The following is a 19,853-nucleotide window of genomic DNA, read 5'->3' on the forward strand; positions in this document are numbered from 1 at the left end:
TTCCACGAAAATTAGTGGCCTCGCTGATCTAGAATGTCTTTTCATAAACATCAAAATCTGTCGCGTTTATTAAATTCCACAATTACATCACCTGTGACCACCTAAAATGATATCTCGCACGCACCATCATCTGTGAACGCTGTGTCACGACAGTTCGCGGTCCGAAAATATATCTAGACAAAAGAAGAAGAAAAAACCGAATGTGAACATCAACAAAAAAAGTGTCTATGGAAACGGAAGTGGACTATGACTGTACACAAAGCGAAGTGTAATGAACATCGTAATTTGATATTTTGAAATTTTATTAACTCTTCACAGTGTTTTGTTTATGTACCGACACAACAATGGGTGTTCTAAATTTGGACGGAAAAAAGTCACATATCGTAACCCACATAACTTTCCTCCTACGAAACTGCATACCTCTCCAAAGAATGTACGAGGTATACAAACATGAGCTTGCGCTAAAGTACACACGTTTTCAATAAAAACGTTTGCTTTTATTGTTTTGCGATGGGAAATTGTGTAAAATGCGTTCTATTGCTCGCTTTGCTGAGGCACTAATAAATGATACGCGCGAATCACTGTGGAGAGATCAATGTTTTCGCGCTCGTTGAATAGAAATTTGTTGTAAATAATGCGAAAATATTTATTTGCAAATATTTCCATGCCTTTTTTAGGTTGCCGCGTGAACATAACGAATTTGAATTGATTGTGTGGAAAACGATATGAGTGGTGTTGCATAAACATATATGTGAAAAGAAGGAGGCTAGCTGATCATTATTGATTATTAGGCTGTTTCGATTCGTTGAAAATAACTGATCAAAAGAAGTAATAGATTCGACAATTTATTCGACGTGCACATAAAACACCATACTACCACCTTTCATTACACGATGTTAAACTAGAATAGTAAAACAAACTTCAGATAAACCTGACTAAAATGCAAACCTCCGCTAATTACAGCCTTTACGGTATACTCTAACCGAATCCGTAGATTTCATTGGTTTCAATCGGCATTGAGTTCTGTATCTCACCGTTCTATTGATGTTCTTAGACCCTAAGCCCTATTTGACTATCTTGACACATCAGAATGTAGTTTCCTACTTAGTCTTTCCTACTCAGCCTCAGAGTCTTACAGATTTATGTTCATAAGTATTGCCATTTTCTCTTCAATTTTTGGTTTGCGGTCGTGATAAGTATATTAGGTTCAAAAGTTTTAAATAAAAGTTAAGAAAAATCTCGCAGCTCTAATACCTCACAATACGACCGTCTAAACGACTTCTTTAATCGAACTTAAATGTTTCCAGAAAGCATTTTCAGATGTGGGTTAATTTCTCGTGTACGAATGTGATGTGATAATTATACAGTGTACCACTTTAAGTACACTATTTTTGTACTGCCGCTGAATGTACAGTTCGCGGTAAAGCGTTTAACATTCAATTGATTATGCAAACATTAGAGCTATGTAACTGACACACCAACCAACCATACCAAGCACCAAACGAACCAAATTCAATGTATGTAATTAATACTTCTGCCTCCTAATATTACCAAATCAATCAAATTGATTTAAGCGAACAATAATAACCAACCTTTGGCATCGAAAACTCTTTGTTGGAGTATATTATGTTCAGATAAGTTGCGTAAAAAAATGTTTCGAATAAAAAATGGTATCGCGAGTTCGAAGCAAATAAATAAGAATTAAGCTGAAGAAAAAAGACAATCTCCGTAAAACGATAATTATTAACTTGATTCTTGTATTGACCAATTACATTGCATAAAGTATCTCGCAGGCTATACAACATTGCATACAGCTTACCAGTTGATAAGTGTACACATTTTTCCGTAAAAGAAAATGATTTAAAAAGCTAAATAACAATGATCCATGCATGGTGGAGGCTGTAATAAAAAGGTGAGGTGTGTGTTTTGGTGTATCGGATTTTTGATTTTTTGCTTCTTCTATAAATTCTTTTCACATTCCTTTTCAGTTTCAGTCACAATGCCTAAATTTATCATTTAACCCGCGTGAATGTGTGTTGTATGCATTGAGACGTGGTGTGATTGAATCGATTTTTATCTTGCAATGCGTTGTAAATGATCGGTGTTGTACGTATTACATTGTCATTTATAAAATCGCTCGCACACAAAATAGAAAGTCAATCTCTGGACATGAAGTTACGTGTCGAATTCAGAGGTAGGGATCTAAAAAAAATATTTATTCTATGGACTGGACACACACGGTGAGGCAACGAGTTACAAGTAAAGATAGCGATTTTAATTAAAAATTGAAAATTATGAGCGGTGAGATAATTCAAAAGGAACTAACTGGAAAAATGTATGGAAAAAATTGGGTCATACACTCATACTCATGCCGATGTCTTAACAAAGTCGTAAAAATAATTCGAGACCATCATTGCCATATCCGAGTTTGTTAATGCTTTGTCTATCTGGGTGGTGAAATGATTAGATAAATTAGAATAATGTGTCTAAGCCGGTCAGTGATGCTTGTAAACTCATTGAATTATAATGCAAAATTTCAATAAACGTTCAAAAGGCGAATGAGGCATCACCACACCATTCGCTTTTTTTTAGTTGGGATGCATATCATTAGAGTATCAAATCTATTACTTGAATTAATCTGAGTAATTTCGACAGATTGAAAGGAAATCTTTTACTTCATTTGTTTTAACTAGGATTTTGTTGTAGATAAAACGACTTTATTGGGAGCTCATTATTTCTATTTGGTGTCGTTCACGATATCAAATGATAAAGCAGTCGCTGACAGGGAAGATTTAGCTTTAAAGAGCTCTTGAATCCCTTATCAAGACCTTTTACTACAACGAAAGTGTGCGTTCTGTGAGAAGGTTCTAAATGTCTTTCAAAAATTAGTTTCTTTTTCAGCGTGTTCGTTTCGTTAGTCATCATGGGTCAAGCCTGGGACCACTGGATCCTCATAACTATCTAGACCCGGGCGCCGGTCTATATTTTTCGGCGGCGGCTGCAATTTTTTCTAGAATATCGGCGGCGGCTGAAATCGGCTGAGCCGATTCTTCAAAATTCGGCGGCGACGTAAGTCAAATTATATATCGGCGGTGTCGGCGCTATCGGCTGAGAACCGGCGCTCAACAAAAAATGATGTGTAAGGAAAATTCGTTTCGATCTTAAAATTTAAGTTAAAAATGTTTTCTTTACAAGAGAAGAGAGAACTACATTTTGGTTGGTGTTAATGTTTCTAGATAAGCCTAATGCAGGAATTGTAGATAGATGAAGGAATTTGTTTTCGCATTGTCCACGGATGGCCACCGCTCAGGTGGTTTTGATTTTTGCTTTTTACATATTGCCAAACATTCATTTCAAATTGAAGATTTTGAAAATACAGGGGTTACGCTGTTTGTTTTAGCAGAAAATGGCAAATCGATTTTTGAGCCCTACTGATATAATCTACCTTGCACCAGAGAAATGATAAGTTGGTACGCCTGTGGCGAGATAGAAGGAACATTGGAATGACAGCTGGCTTCTATGGGAGAGAATGTGAGAGAATTTGTATGGAACTCTCTCACATTCTCTTCCATAGAAGCCAACTGTCATTCCAATGTTCCTTCTATCTCGCCACAGGCGTACTAACTTATCATTTCTCTGCCTTGCACAAAACATCAAGCAATGCAGACTGAGCAACATACTAAAACTGAAATTTTTTACCCCCTAAGCAGTGTTTCCATCTGTATATTATTACACAAACAACATGAACCAATCTTCATCTATTCGCATACAACAGTGTACTATAAAACAATCTTTTTCCGCCGTTTATATTTGGTTTGATTGACAACTTTTGCTAAAGTGCTGCGCTTTTACATTTGTACACATTCCACGATCCACAACTTAAATAACATTGTGGACTGTGGAAGGTGTACAAATTAAAAATCGCATGCGTTTATCATTTTTTAATTAAAATTCAATTGTCAAAAACCAGACTCGATCATTTTATTTTGCTTTTACACAAAACTAAAATAGTGCTACCGAATAAGTCATCCTCAAATTAAAGATAAATTGGCAAAATAGATTATGGATTTGAGCACTATTTCACAGGACTGTCAATGATTGACGCTGTCGGCAGGTCTGTCACTTCTGTCACTTCACCGACCAATATTTTCATGGACAATGTGATCGAAAATTTAATTTCCGACTTTGATTTTTAAATTTCGTATCTCAAAAGACCGACTCGAAAGCAGAGCCATCGCTGATTTTTGCGGTAGTGACGAAAACAATTTCCACAATCTATAAATAAAATCGTGAACATGGGATATTTTTATTGAAAATGATAGAGGGATATGCTACGAGTAATTTGCAAGCGAAATTAAAAACCTTAAGCAGGGATAGCATATAAAATTTCCAAGTATTAACTCTCTCATTTGACACATGGGATACAGAAACACATCCAAATGGAGTTTTAAGAATCCAACCGGCGGCGGCGGCGTAGTGTTTCGAATGTTATCGGCGGCGGCGCTGATCGGCTAGCCGATTTATACTATTCGGCGGCGGCGACATCGTTTTCAGCTCTTTTTTCGGCGCCCGGGTCTATAACTATCACATTATTTCCCCAAACCATAAAGAAAGTTAAGCAAGCTGAACAGAACTGTGCGAAAAGTTTCGATTTACAGATTCATTTGATGAACACAAAAGCAAACGAAACCGTTCGAATTACAAAATATTTCGAAAGAAAATTTAATCAGAATAATTATCACAGCACGACTTGGAGCTGCTGGTATCAATCGGTCAATATTTCTTTTATCATTATAAAACAATACACAACCGATCATTGAACACTATAACGACGATGATTCGGTTGTTTTATATTGATTTTCACGTTGTTTTGCATCTGAATAGCATCAAACTTTCGGTTCTCTTTTATTCTGGAAGAAAACGATCGATGATCGTTAAAGATTGGAGTCGTTTTTTGTTACCATCTTCTTCTCCTTCATCAGTTCAGTTTGAATTGATGAACGGAGGTGGTTTTCTATTCAAATTTTTATTGTTCATCTCGACATAATAAAAATAGAAGAGAAACAAAATTCGAAACGAACGGATTTTTGTATAAAAATAACGCGTGTTGTTGCTACATTTCGACCGAATAGTCGCTTGTTGGCTCCATGATATCATTTATTCATTGAATGGAATTTCAATTTTTGATAAGTCTGGGTAACGGTTTTGAAAATATTATTCGATTTGAATTTAATGAATTGAAAAATGAGACGATGTGTAAATATACGTTCAATGCATAACTTGTATTGTTACAGCCCAAATGGCTATTTCATTTGGGTCGACTTTTCTAACCATTTTCTCAATCCGTAACGTAACCTGGTGCGTTTTATCTAATCGCCTGACGTTATGATTTATTACATTTTCGGTTTTTTGGTGGAGATCAATATCAGAATCGGTTATAAACGGTGGTCATTAGCGATGAAATTTCAAACATCTCGTTAATTAACTGAAAATAGTTGTAATTTGTAATGGTGGATCATACATCCCAACAACCGTGCAAGTGTTCATTTTCACTCTCATCACTTCGTTGGGAGATCATTAGCGTGTGAACCGTAAACATTATTCAAGTCGATAAAGGGCAAAGTTTTGTTTAAAACAATAAATCGGCCTGTCAACAAAACAACAAACTATTTGATGTTGTAGTACGACGACAGCAACGTTACATGAAATTGTGTCTGTACCGCAGGATAAATAAGCCACGTGAAAGCTGAACCTACTGACAGTATTTTTCGCAAATGAACTGTTACCTAAAGGCGTGTTATTCTGAGAAAATTAATCATGAGACACAAAAGCACCACAAGAAAGTCTAGTCTATTACAAATTGCCACAGAAATGTGAAATTAAATTGTCTTAATTTTTCTAAAAAGCGACGGTTACGGACGGCTGTTATCTGTTGTCGTAAACGACTTCAGGAATATGCTATAGGCTTTGACTAATGTGGCATTATCTCTCAACAAATATTCAAAAAAAATGAAGTACAAGATTTAAATCAAACTCTTGAGAGGGATTCTTTTGGAAAACAGCCTACCGAAATCGGGCGTGTTTTCTAGCGGAACTTTTTATAGGTACCTAGAAAGAACTTCGACCCTAGAAGCCAAAACCACTCTCAAAAAAATTCTTCGAAGCTTTTATGGCTGGTGAAAGGTGATCAAAAACCGAAAACTTGCACTTTTCTTACCAAAATTTCTCCGGGTACACGAGCCGTACATGGTCGTGTGGGGTGTCATTAGAAAGGTAATCACATATACTATTGAGCCAAATAGAGACTCATTGGTTTTAAAATTAATCCACACTGAAATATGTGCAGTTGAAGTTTTCAACAGAAAACTTGCACTTTTCTTACCAATATTTCTCTAGTTACACGAGCCGTACATGGTGGTGTGGGGTATCATTTGAAAGGTAATTTTATGTGCTTTTGGGCCAAATAGGGTCTTATGGGGTTTGGATGCATATGCGATGAAATATGGGCACATAAACATTTCAACTTCTCATATTTCATCGTAGATGCTTTCAAACCCCCATAAGACCCTATTTGGCCCAAAAGCACATAAAATTACCTTTCAAATGATACCCCACACCACCATGTACGGCTCGTGTAACTGGAGAAGTATTGGTAAGAAAAGTGCAAGTTTTCGGTTGAAAACTTCAACTGCACATATTTCAGTGTGGATTAATTTTAAAACCAATGAGTCTCTATTTGGCTCAATAGTACATGTGATTACCTTTCTATTGACACCCCACACGACCATGTACGGCTCGTGTACCCGGAGAAATTTTGGTAAGAAAAGTGCAAGTTTTCGGTTTTTGATCACCTTTCACCAGTCACAAAAGCTTCGAAGAATTTTTTTGAAAGTGGTTTTGGGTTCTAGGGTCGAAGTACTTTCTAGACACATATAAAAAAGTCCACTGGAAAATGCGTCCGATTTCGGTAGGCTGTTTTTCAAAAGAATCCCTCTGAAAATAATGAGATCAAATGAAGTAATAGATCGTAGTAAAACTTCTGATATTGATATACTTTGTCCGAGAACAACAACAATGAAATGAGCAGTGCAACACAATTTTTGTACTGAAAATGGCCAGTCATCTTGTCATTTATCATCTATTAACAAAGACGTCGAAAGTAAACGAAGAGCTCTGGCCGGCGTACCTATTTTAGATGTAGAAGAAGATAACGTTGACACAAATGAAGTAATAGATTTTTTTATCTAACACTCTATGATACTTTCAACGGTATAGATGTAATGTATTTTATCTGTCTAGAACGATAATCTCGAGCTTATACCTCTAGGGAGTTTTTGTTTAACTCGATATATCTGTTCTCGACAGATAAAATATGATATGCACCTATTGCCAGACTGTTATTTTGACGTGTAGGCATTATGGCCCACGCCTTCGGCTAGGGCAATAATGTCCAACACGTCAAAATATCAATCTTGGCAACAGGTGCATAATATATATTATCGCATACGCGGTGTGATTCCCCGAAAAAATTATTCACCTAGGATATATAAACAAACATTATACTTCTGTAAATTGTCAAAGTGTCATTCGCATATCTTGTTGTCTCGTTTTCGCTTATGCGATAAAAAAGAATATGCACGTATGACAAGCCATCTCGGCAAGCCTCGACCGCCTTGTCATACGTGCATAATATTTATAATGATTTATCAATTGCAGTTTCTAAAAAATTTAAAATTTCAACATCGATACCGAATTAAATGCATTCCAAGGCTTGAACTTTGATTAACCAGAAGTCAGAAATTTTCGTAAAAATAAATTTCGAAAATGACCTTAAAACGATCCGATAATTTCATCAAATTTATTGATGCAACGAGTACACGACAATGTGATTTCTTCAATTAATTGAAAAACATATTTCCCTTTTGTTTCATAAATTTAAAAATTTCATTGTCCACATGAACGATACCCCGCCTCAAAATCGAGATTCATCGAATAATTAAAAATTTCTTACCATAAATGTGCCATAAATTTCTGTTTGTACATTGTACATACAGCAGAACGTACAAAAAAAAAACATTGAAAACACTTGCTATAATGTCTCCCAGCGAAATTTATCGAGGTCATCACATAACCTGAGTATGATCTTCTTGATGGTTTTCTCGCTGCCACATTAATAAGATAAATAAAACAGACAAGCAGTAAAGAAACCGGTGAAGCTTTTTTTTCTCTCATTTGCTGTAATAATTTCGTATTTTTTTCGTGTATTTATTTTATTAAACACAAGTAGTAATGTGGAGAGTACTTGTGTTTGTTGTGTGATTATATGTTGTTAACCAGTGCCGAATCTTCAATAAAAAAATGTTTTTTTTTCTGTTCACAATGTGTCGAGAATATAACGAAACGAGTATAAATCGCAAATTGGTTGGCAGAGTAAATCAGCGAAGCTGGACAGTGGACAAGAGATTTTATTGATTTCTTTTCATTGACAAAATTGTTATTACCCTCAGATGTCTGCGATTTCGTTATGACTCAAATGTAAAAAATTAAGTTCGATTTATCAGATCGCTGTAAAATTTATGGGTCAGAAACTCTATATATCGTCAGAAGAAACAACACTTCACCAATGATGCAATATTTAAACGATTTTTTTGTGTTATTCATTCTTCCAGTGACCGGTTTTGATTATTTTTATTTTACAAAATTTTCGCTAAAATTTACGTCTAGGAACCCGTTAACCTTCGTAAGGTTATTTTCGTACATAGCATATCGTTTAAAAATCCTCTGAAGCGCTGATGAAGCTTGATTAACCACTAATGTTTAGATCCGTATATAGCACGGAGTCAACTTTATAAATAAAAAGATTATTCGTTTGGCTTGCTGACCTTTAAACAATTTCGGGTTACAAAACAAAACGTGTATCCGATGGCGTCAAAAACAAGATTCACACCTTGCGTGAAGACATTAGGAACATTCGATCAATAAATTTCGGTTTTCCTTTCTGTGTTTTTATTGATCAAATTGATAGTCATAAAATTTATGATTGACAAGAAATTAGGAAAAAAAAGTGTGACTGTCGGTTCGGTATGGACATAATATAAGGCTTATTATGTCTACATCAAAGTTTTCATAAACTTCTCCTGTTACCGACAACAACGATGAATATAAGTCATTAGCCCTGTATTACATAGAAAATGGTCTGTTAAAAAACTGAAGTACAAGATTTTGCAACGCTAGATGAAACTCTAAACAAAATTCAAAGGAAAAATTCAAGAATATTTGAAGAAATGTTCGAGACATTAATAAGTCGAATATTTACTGTGAATCCAATTTGTGTCTTGTTTGCTTGAGTTACAATCACACTGCTTATAGTGTTACTATAGGCTTAATACTTATCTGCTATCACGCAAGTGCTTGAGACTACATTCAGGTTTATTATCAATGTGTTTGAAGTAAATTCAGACATAATCTTGGTTGACATTAACTGTACACTATCTATACAAGAGTAGTAGTCTTCCAGAGTCTTCCATACGAGAGCTCTCAAGAACAATGTACTACTCGTGGTAGTGGTAAAATCCTATAGGCAGTGTGATTGTATGAGTGGTCCAGCTGGTAAAACAGCCAATATTGAAATATAAATTCGTCTTGGCTTGTGGAATTGGTACTAAATGCCACATTAAATGAGGTCTGAAAGACAGGGGATATTCAATCCTATATGTCATTAATATCAATCAAGCCTGTCTCTGTTATTTGTTGTTCATTCCATTGTGCCAAGTCCACATTCCATAATGTAAGCTCAAGATGTTACGGATATAATCGAAAATGGGCGCTGGCCAGAAATTCAGTCTCAAACCCAGCAGCACCTTAATAAAAACGATAAATCGGAAGTCAAATTTTATAATCAAACGGAAAGACTTTAACATTGCTAATTGCAAAAAAAAGTGTGAAAATTCAATTCCGTTACGGTTATGTGCACACAATTTACAACGTTATAATAAAAAAACACTTTATTTCAATTTGAATTACAGTGTCACACTCACGTACGTCCAATTAACGACTTTGATTTTATTTACATAACATTTTAATAAATTACACTCGATTTTTGGTCTAATCTCACTATCATGCCCAAATTCCGCATTCACGCATAATCCAGTTGTACTCACGAGAAAGTCTCCAATGGAATGCACATCGTAAACCTAATAAAATTTACGCGAAAAAAACGCCGACTCCAAACTGAAATTGCTAATTCGTACACACATTTTGTTTATACTTTCTTTTGCACCACACACACCTTACAATCTTTTCCGTATACTTACTCTTAAAAAAAAAAATTAAAATTAAAATTCACCGGCAATACCGTGCAAAACGAAGTGTAAGTATGCAAGTTGCTCAGTACACATACGATACACATAATTCAGCCTTTTCATATTATACATCTCCGCACATGAGATCATAATCGTATGTACGTTTTTGAAATTATTCATATTTTACTTACTCTTATAACCTGCATATTGCTATGCAAATGGGTCAAAAGTATGATTTAACATTGCTTGGTAAAAATGTACAAAGAAATTCATTCAGAGATGTTTCTGCGGAGTGAAAGTACACATGACCAACAGTGCGAGGTGAGCTTAGAATCTAAGAATTCTTAGATGATTTATGTCATTAGTATTTGATGACGCTACTGAACGACAAAAATATACGATGAGACGTGGTGCTTATGCAGAAAGACGTAGTTCTTAATGTACTAAAAAATTTGATTGGACACTTTCGGTAAACTGTGAACAGTTGAAGTAAAAGATTCGATTACTGATTGCACAAATCAAAACCACTCTTAAAATCATAAATGCCGAGCAGGAGCTCAGTCCGTATGTTCCGGAAGTAAGTAGATTGCAGATGACCTGAACTAATGAAGTAAAAGATTTTTGTATTAAACACCGAATCAATTAAAGAAAATATGTATTGACCAGACTCTCAACAGCGGTCGTTTGTTCGGCATCTTTTTGTTTGAATTCATCACGGATTCGACCGATCTCTGAGCGCAATTACAGACGAATTTTGAAAACATTTTTCATGCATTTCTCAAAAAAAAAATTTGTGGAAATATGGGAAACATAGAAAAAAGCGGGTAATTTAAAAAAAAAATGGGAAAATGTTTTTCTAAAAAATGATCCATGGTACTGGTGCAGGCACATTCGTTCCTTCTATTTTACGTGGAGGGTTTGTCTTGAAATCCGACTGCAATGTGTGTTCATTAATTTGCTTGCGGAAATAAAATGTTATAATTAAGAAGTTTCGAATGTACCTCTCATTGAGGCTGTTAAAATTTAACGACGGCTCATAGATTAACAACATCCACGATTTTGTTATACAATTATACAGCTTAACGCTCTTCCATTATTTTAAACTTATTTTATTTGATGCTTAAAACATCAACCTCGTACTTTTACTTATTGAACGAAAACAAAATCATCTCAAAATTAAATTAACATCTCCGGCAGAAATCCGATATATTCTGCCAAGATTTATTATTCGTAATATAGGAAGAGTTAGCCGTTGGAGAGCTTATAGGTGCTTAAAATTAAAACTCGTTTCACTATGTACATTTGAATCTAATCTCGAAATAATAAATTGATTTGAAGTCGTTAAATTACGAATGGTCAGTCTCTCGAGTCTCTTAGCAATATTTTAGTGAAATTTATTGAATTTCAGTTTGAAAATTATGTGAATCGCACCGCAACACCTTTCATAAAAAGTGGCCATCATAGCGATCGTTCATTATTTTATGTGGGCATATAATTAGCATGTTTTTATGAACCAGCGAAGATTTGATTATGAAAAATTATTATTTTCGATATTTAACCTATTCGGAATGTTTTGTTCAAATTTACCATCATGTAGCATTTTATGGGATCGTCTGGGGAACATTTTCAACGATTTTGTTTTGGTCATTGACATTTTAGAGATTGGCGTCGTTTGTTTTTGTGTTTTTTTACTTTAATTAGTTGCTCGACGTATAATAATTTATTGACAGAAAATATGAATTTGCTTTTTTTCAGTTATTTAATACAAAACATTCGCTTTCGTTTCGATTTCGATTTTACGCATAATTCAATTTGGAAAATTAATGTAAAAATTATGACAATTCCATTACGATTGAATGTACGTACACTGATGCTATCCTAAATAGATATTTGATAATTTGAGGTGTGAAAATTGTGGAACTATATTCCACGCACCTTAGACTCTATGATTACTAACGGTAGACCAAAAGTGTTGCATTGTTGCATTTTTGTTGCATTTCAGTACAAAAATTTTTTGAAATTGTTGTATTAAAACAACACGTCTCCTAAGGGTTAAGGGCTTATAGTAAAAAGAACTCAACATCAGGATCATGAGCTATTCCAGTTTTAAATTTAATGGGAATTACATTGGTGTGAGCGTAATGAAGTACTAGATTTTATTTTCTTAGTGATTCATAATCAGAGCAGAAATGTGCCCACAGATTCTTGGATTCATAAATTACACTTTTACGACGTGTTACTGAAATGTTGATGTATAAGGTGAAAAGTTTTTTGTCCTCACTCTCCGAATAATACTTCCATTTATCATGCAATCATCCAATGGCAGAAATTCATTTTCCAAAAATCGTCGACTTTGTGTAGTTTCACCTAAAATTGTTTGTTTGGTTTCGCAGTGGTCAAAAACCAAGGTTGACGGTTAGGGTACCGGCATCTGTTACCAACAACGACAGAAGTAAACGATGAGGCTTTGGTATCTTGTCTTATATAACAAAATGATGTACAAACTAATAGAAGTAGTAGATGTTGCTTGAAAATACTATAATCGAGAGAAGCAGCAGATTTCATTGCCTACAGTTTGAAAAATGTGAGAGTGCAAACCAATTTTTTAATCACTTCTTCACCTATTAATTGTAGATTGTATGTGTACTTCCCCTTCGTATCAGACTATCCAACTTGTCAAAATAAGAATTTGGGAGCTGTATTTTACTGTGGTCTTACAAAATCCGGAATTTTGTCGGGATTAAATCCGGAATTCCGGATTTTTCTTAAATGGAAAAAAATCAAGGGAAGTAAAGTTGACAATGTATATGTGGGTATGGTTGAGTGATACTCGATGAGAAAAGTTGAATAGTGGTGAATGGTGAATCAAAAAAAGGTTAACACGTTGCCGGCTATTGTGACTGGTCAACTTAAGGCACACTGGAAAGTGCTAAGGGAGTCGAGGAATACCTCGAAATAAATTTCTAAAAATCAAAAATTTGACTCGAACATTATCGCCTACGTGTTAATCTTACAAAATACGGAGACAAAACACCAAAATTATGTCAAGATGAGGCCTTTTGGTATGAAAAAAGGGAAGCTTCAGACTCTATTCGACATAATTTTACGACGACGGTAAAAATGACTTGTAATCTTCATTAATTTATAAGTGAATTTATTATCGTAGTTCATGCGCAACATACCTATAATGTCTTAATCGCACATGTGTCTGCCACACCGAAAACCATATCTGCAAAACTCATAATTATTATCCGTACTTGGGGAGTGATTTTATTGTGACATAACATGGTTCATCACTCTCTAACGCTATAATGAATGCTTTAAATACGCCGGGTATTACATTGACATTTTACATTATTATTATTATTTATAAAGTCAATGAAATATCACATTTCGATTCGATTGTATTACTATTTGCCATTCACCATTTACCCAGCAACATTTCTGTAATATTTTATTTTTTTGCCATGAGAAGAAGCTTTACACTTAGTAAGTTGAATCTTTGACATTTTCATTAGCAAAAACACAGACAGATTTGCAAATTCATTGAAAGCAGTCGACTATTATATCAGAGGTTAGATGGGTTTCGATTGGTAATTTTGTAATGAGTTATGTCATTTGGAGTACTTTTTGCGCCATCTAGAAAAAAAATAAAAAAAAGCTGACCTGAACTGCTTATTGTGTTTTGGGTGCTACCTCTATTAGGTTTCCATCGATTAACTACGAGAAATAGTAAAGAACCACAGCTAGTGGTCTTTTATGTACAGCCAACCAAATTTCGTGGGGAATCTGTTTCTAGGTTTAGGTTAGGAATCTGTTTCTAGGTTTAGGTTAGGAATCTGTTTCTAGGTTTAGGTTAATGTGTGGAGCAGTTTGGTTAAATGTCAAAACTACCAATGAAAGTATAAACCAGGTGTGGTCTGTTCATACAAACCGGAGGACATGGCGACTTCGTATAAACAATCTCACCTCTCAAGAGAGGTGAGTTTGCTTATATGAAATCTCTATGACCTCAGCTTCATACAAAGTTTGACATTCGACCATACCTTATGTTGAAGTTCATTGAAAACTACTTCACCCAAACAAAAAATGATGATGGAACTTGTGAAATTTACAAGGCAAAACGGTTCTAGTTATAGCTGTAACAAAAATGAAATGAATCAATTTACTAGGCCAACTAGGCGATATCTGAAATTTATATGGCAAAATGCTTCCCGTTGGTATAAATTCAACATATCCGGCAGCTCTTTGCGATGATGGCTGCGAAAAAATCGGTAACGAACTGGCATGTCATCTGTTATTGGCGGTGATGACCAAAAAAAATGTGGACACTGTTTCATAATGATCTTTTATATCAATTACATGCATAAACTAATGAAGTAAAAGATTTTGCAACCATCCATCAAAAATACGTTTTTATTGTATATTACTTCCGAGGTTCCAAGTTCCTTCGGGTCGGGCTGTAACACCCCACTTATCAAATACACAACTTGGAACCTCGTAAGTACAATGCTTTACGTGATTAGGCAATGTAAATGAAAATGAAACATGCCGTAACACGTAAAGTACTTATATCGAAAGAAGTGACAGATTCAACTTATTACAGTAGTTGTATGCTGTCAGTGAAGAATTAAAGGGTAATTTTAACATTCTGGTAACAAGCTGATAATCGATGGTTCTATCATGAAACATGAGCTCTGTTAGTAGGAGTACTTCTTATTTGCCTAAAACGATAACCAGACGGTTTACCTCAGATGAAATAGCGTATGTACCTCAGTCAAAATAATTATTTTGACGATTTGGCTTGCATATCATGCCTTCGCCTTTGGCTCGGTACATAACTTCCAAATTGCCAAAATAAACATCTTGAACAGAGGTGCATAATCTACTAATAATGCTAACTTCATTAGTGTTACACTCAATGGCGTATTGGTTTAACACGCCTTCTTACTATTAGGAAATTGTGTTACCAATGTGAGCGTTCAAAACTTAACCGCATGCAGATTTGAACCGATTATCGGATCTTTTAGCCAAATTAAGCCTGATTGAATTGGTTCAAAGGCAAAAACATTATTTATCGAACCGGTTTTCGACTCCTACTAGTTTCGCTTCTAGAACATCATAGATGGCACTAGATTTGTCGCTCAGTTTATTTCGGTAATAAAAGGGTCTCAAAGAGTAGAGCCATATGAAGCGAGTATAGTAATGGTCTAGCTACTTTGATGTTAAGGCAGATTTACTATTAACTGTTAGGAATGTGGTCAAAATAATAGTAGATTATTGTCATATGAGTGGAAGCAACGAGGCTTGTCGACCGCGTATATGCAATAAACGTGACTAAGCGACTGCATTTCATCTTCTGACCAGACAGAAACTTTTTTGGTTTCGTTTTGAAATTGTACGAAATGTAAATCACACTCACCTTTACTGATGGTGAAGAATGCTTTTGTCTTTTTGGGAATATATCCGATCATGAATAAAAATATTTCGAAATTTAACCTTATTGACATGGAATTATTACATAAAGTTTCGAAATCAAAATAAATAAACTCATTGCGATCGATCAATGTTAATGTTATACAAAATAAAAAGAACACCGGCGATACATATAAATTCCGAACAAGGAATCACTCTCATCATTCGCGGCTTGAGTTGGATAAATAATAAATTTTTTTATTTTTATTTTTGTTCATTTAAGTTTGTTTATAAATGATTATTACTTCTTTCGTGTTATGTTAATGTTGATTTTGTTCATTTATTTATCATTTAAATGATGTGGAAAGTTTTTTTTATTTTTTAATATCTTACTCATTTTTTGTTGTTGTTAATAATCTCTGATGAGAATTCGTGTGTGGTTTTGATGTACGAGTATATGGCGAATTACAAATTAATTTTAAATTAAATGTGGATTGGTTAAATGAGTCGAAAAATTATACGTATCCATGAATTTGTTTCAATTAACAACCAACGAAAAAAAAACTTTATTGTTATATGTTCAACACGTTCGGCGAAGATAAATGCCCCATCCACGTCAGTTGACCCTAATCGTTAAAAACACTTTTACTCAAAATATTTTTCGTGGTTCAATCACCTTTTTCAATTTAATATTACCCGACGAGGAAAAAATTTTCAATTTGATTTTTGATGAGCCATCACTAACATACCGTGGACTCGGTGTTCCAAGGAGGTCATCAATATTTGTAACAATTTTTTTTACATTCAAAAATCCAACGAAGAATTCAGTATTATCATTGTCAATATTTACGTCAAAAATTCATTACTTTGCACACTTAAACACACAGTCAAGAAAAAACCGAAGATATTTAACTGTAAATGTTCTAAGAACGAAAGAAGTAAAAAAATCATCATGAACTCAAAACAGCTATTTAACGTGTAACTTAAATATATACAACACGACACTATCGATGTATATGCAAATTAAAATGTTTTTCTGTTTTTTGCTCCCTAATGGGGCTTGCATCATCAAATCGTTTTACATTTAATGGAAGATTTAAGTTTGATGTGGCGCCTGGTGATGAGTATTTTATTTGATTTTTTTTAGTTTGAAATCTTCATCAGTAAGTGCTTAAGACAGTGACCGAACGTACCATTGCATCACAGTTGATCATTCAATTTGTTGCAAGCAATAATATGGGAAGAGAGTTAAAAGTACAACAGCATATCGGTAGTATGATTGTCAGCTGAATTCTTATTATAATCTAATCATTTTAAAGATATTGGTATGGAAAATCTTGTACTTCATTTTATTTTAACATTTTTCGTAAAATATAGGGAAGTAATATGTGAGAACTAAGGGTTAAAAGGAATAGACTTTTATCGTGATCTATTACATTTTGGCCAGAAAATTGCAGATGTCCAAAGTGAAGTTGTTTCACATGAAAATAAGCTGCAGTGAAAGTAGTACAAAAATAGACAAATGCTATTTTTAGGATAAGATTACAGAAGCTAGAGCTCCTGACTTATTTCTATCTTTACAGTCGATAACATTTGTGTCGAAAATTTTAGATGCTTTCGATTCTTCTTCGATGCGACGACGAATAACTTTGAAAATAAACACAAATATTTAGGGCATCCAGCCCGTTTCACTGTTGTATTTATTCTGATTTTTAACAACCTCGGCCCACTCCGTCTACTTTCATTTTAAAGAGAATACTCGATCACCCGTAGAATTCACAACAATTTGAGTGACCGTCCATACATAGATTAAAATCATCGTAAGTCTCGGCCTCGCCGAATGTAGAGTTTCGACTGATGAAATACGAAAATAAGAAATTGATCTGTGATTCGAAAATTAGTGAAGGACACAGATGACGCTGTGTACCATCGGTGTGTACCACATTACTTTCAAAACACGCCTCGAAGTACGCAAATATTCTTTGAGGAAAGTTATTCGCGTAAGTGATATTTTGCCCAAATGTATAGATGACGAAAAATCGTAGTACATGGGTTTCGTCATACGAGTCATTGAGCTTGTACTTTGTACATCGCTGCAGCCATCAAACACAAAGCAACTTCCAAAATTTTGAAGTTTTGGATGAAGTTTACGATTTTTCCAATGCGATGGAAAAGCTAGACAATTTGACGTGGAATTTTTGTCTGACACAGTAATCGAACTCCAATCACTTCCACAGAGGCATCCTGTCCCAATGCTGTATAGCTCTTGGAATACTAGTACGGTACAGGCTGGTTTTCGTCACAAACGTAGTCGACTTCAAATTTTGGCATTTGATAAATTTTACGTTCATGCTAGTAGTTCTCTCGAGCGGTTGCTGTTACATCTCATTTTTAATTTTTTCCAAAGAGGGACAAAACATACATATGCGCCAAGGCCGCAGAAATTAACTCTGTTACTCGACTTGCATCTGTAGCATGAAGCATGTCGAAAAAAAAGGTAAAAATTTCTTTTCGAGTAAATTTTCTACATTTTCGTATAATAACATCATCCACAAATAATTGCGACAAGCAACAAGTTTTTTGAATTAAATTTATTTGAATTGTCTTTTCTCATGCAGCTGAGCAGAGACCTTGTTTTACTTGTTTGCATTTTGTATACAAAGTGTACTTAAAGCAATAAACATTATTATCTGAACGTAAATTGAATATTCATGCCGATTTTAGACATGTCGATAAACTGCTTTTTTTAGTCTCTCGACACAGCGATGTGTAAAAGGCTTAATCCTAATATAGAACAAGTTGAGTGTATTATGCACCTACAATATGCATGAATGCGGTTTTGAGGTGTTTGCTTCAATTAAAGTTAAAAGATAGAAAGAAAGAAAGAAAAAAAAATTATTGAAAAGAAGTCCACATAATCCAATAAATCGAAAATGATTATTGGTTTGTTGCAGTTATACGGACCTTATACAGACCTTGTGTATGCAATGGTTCAATGAAAATTTCTCACACGTATTCGAATGCCAACATAGGAAAAGCATGCACATATAAGTTTGAAAAGATAATCTTATTTATTGTTTTCAGTAAATAGATTCCAAAAGAAAGTTGGAATGTGTTGTATGTTTTTAATCATATTTTTTGTACTATCGTGATATTGCTCTGGTTTTAGCGCACTAACAAACCGGAACACACAGAGATTTTTTATTTATATTTTCTTCAAAACAGAAACATAATACCACGGATGAAAAGCGTATAGTTTTGCAGAGTTAACTTCTTTCAATTTATCATATACGTTACATTGTTGTGAGTATATTCCATTTTATCTATACCTAAAATGTTAAGTGATATGCGCGCTATGTTGTGAAAATACGGATTTTTTGTGTTAAAAACGAGAATTTCGAATTCATGACTTTCTTGTAACAATTTTTTTTCCTTCTTTTTTTGCATAATAAAATGCAAAGTGAATTTCATTTTCGAAACGAGCTGAGCCAGATTGGTAAACGGTTTTCGAAAAATCATTTTTGTGTATATTGAACGAGCTCAAATTTCGTTCAATCTGGAAGCCTCGCTTCTAAACCTAATAATATTCATGGTGCTTCTGTATCTGAGTATCAAATCATCATGGGTCATGGATCAATAAATTCAACGGATTTTAACTTTGTCATCCGATTCGTTTTAAGTTACTTACTGTGCCACCCGGCCGTAATATTTTTAGGATTTTTTTAAAATGAGTTTTTCAAGAATTTTGAGACTTTTTAGGAATGTTGAGAGTTTTAAAGAATTTAAAGAATTTAAAACATTTAAAGAATTTTTAGGAAACAAATTCTTAAAAAATCTTAAAATTCCCAAAATATCCTCAAAAACAGGTCGTGTGTCACTCTTTCGTCAATCTTTTGATCTGTTACTTCTTTCGTTTGAAGTTACGCCTAATCTTTGGTGCAAATTCTTCTACTTCGTTTGTTTAATCATAATTTTTGTTACATAAGAAAGCTTTTGTGTAGAAGTCTTCATTTATTATCGTCGCCGTTGACGATAACAGATGGATTGTCATTTCAAAAAAAGTTATATCTAGAAAACGACGCACAATCTGGTATTTCACTTTGGTTTAACTTTGTGTGTGTCTATAATATATGGCAG

The 19,853-nt window shown here is 34.3% G+C and overlaps 1 protein-coding gene across 1 annotated transcript in view; it reads right to left on the reverse strand.

Annotated features, from left to right (window-relative positions):
- Positions 1-19,853, reverse strand: part of LOC119076404 — a 45,738-nt gene that overhangs the window by 8,182 nt on the left and 17,703 nt on the right. The window lies entirely within an intron of this gene.

The sequence above is a fragment of the Bradysia coprophila genome, unplaced genomic scaffold, assembly GCF_014529535.1.
Source record: "Bradysia coprophila strain Holo2 unplaced genomic scaffold, BU_Bcop_v1 contig_232, whole genome shotgun sequence".
NCBI lineage: Eukaryota > Metazoa > Arthropoda > Insecta > Diptera > Sciaridae > Bradysia > Bradysia coprophila.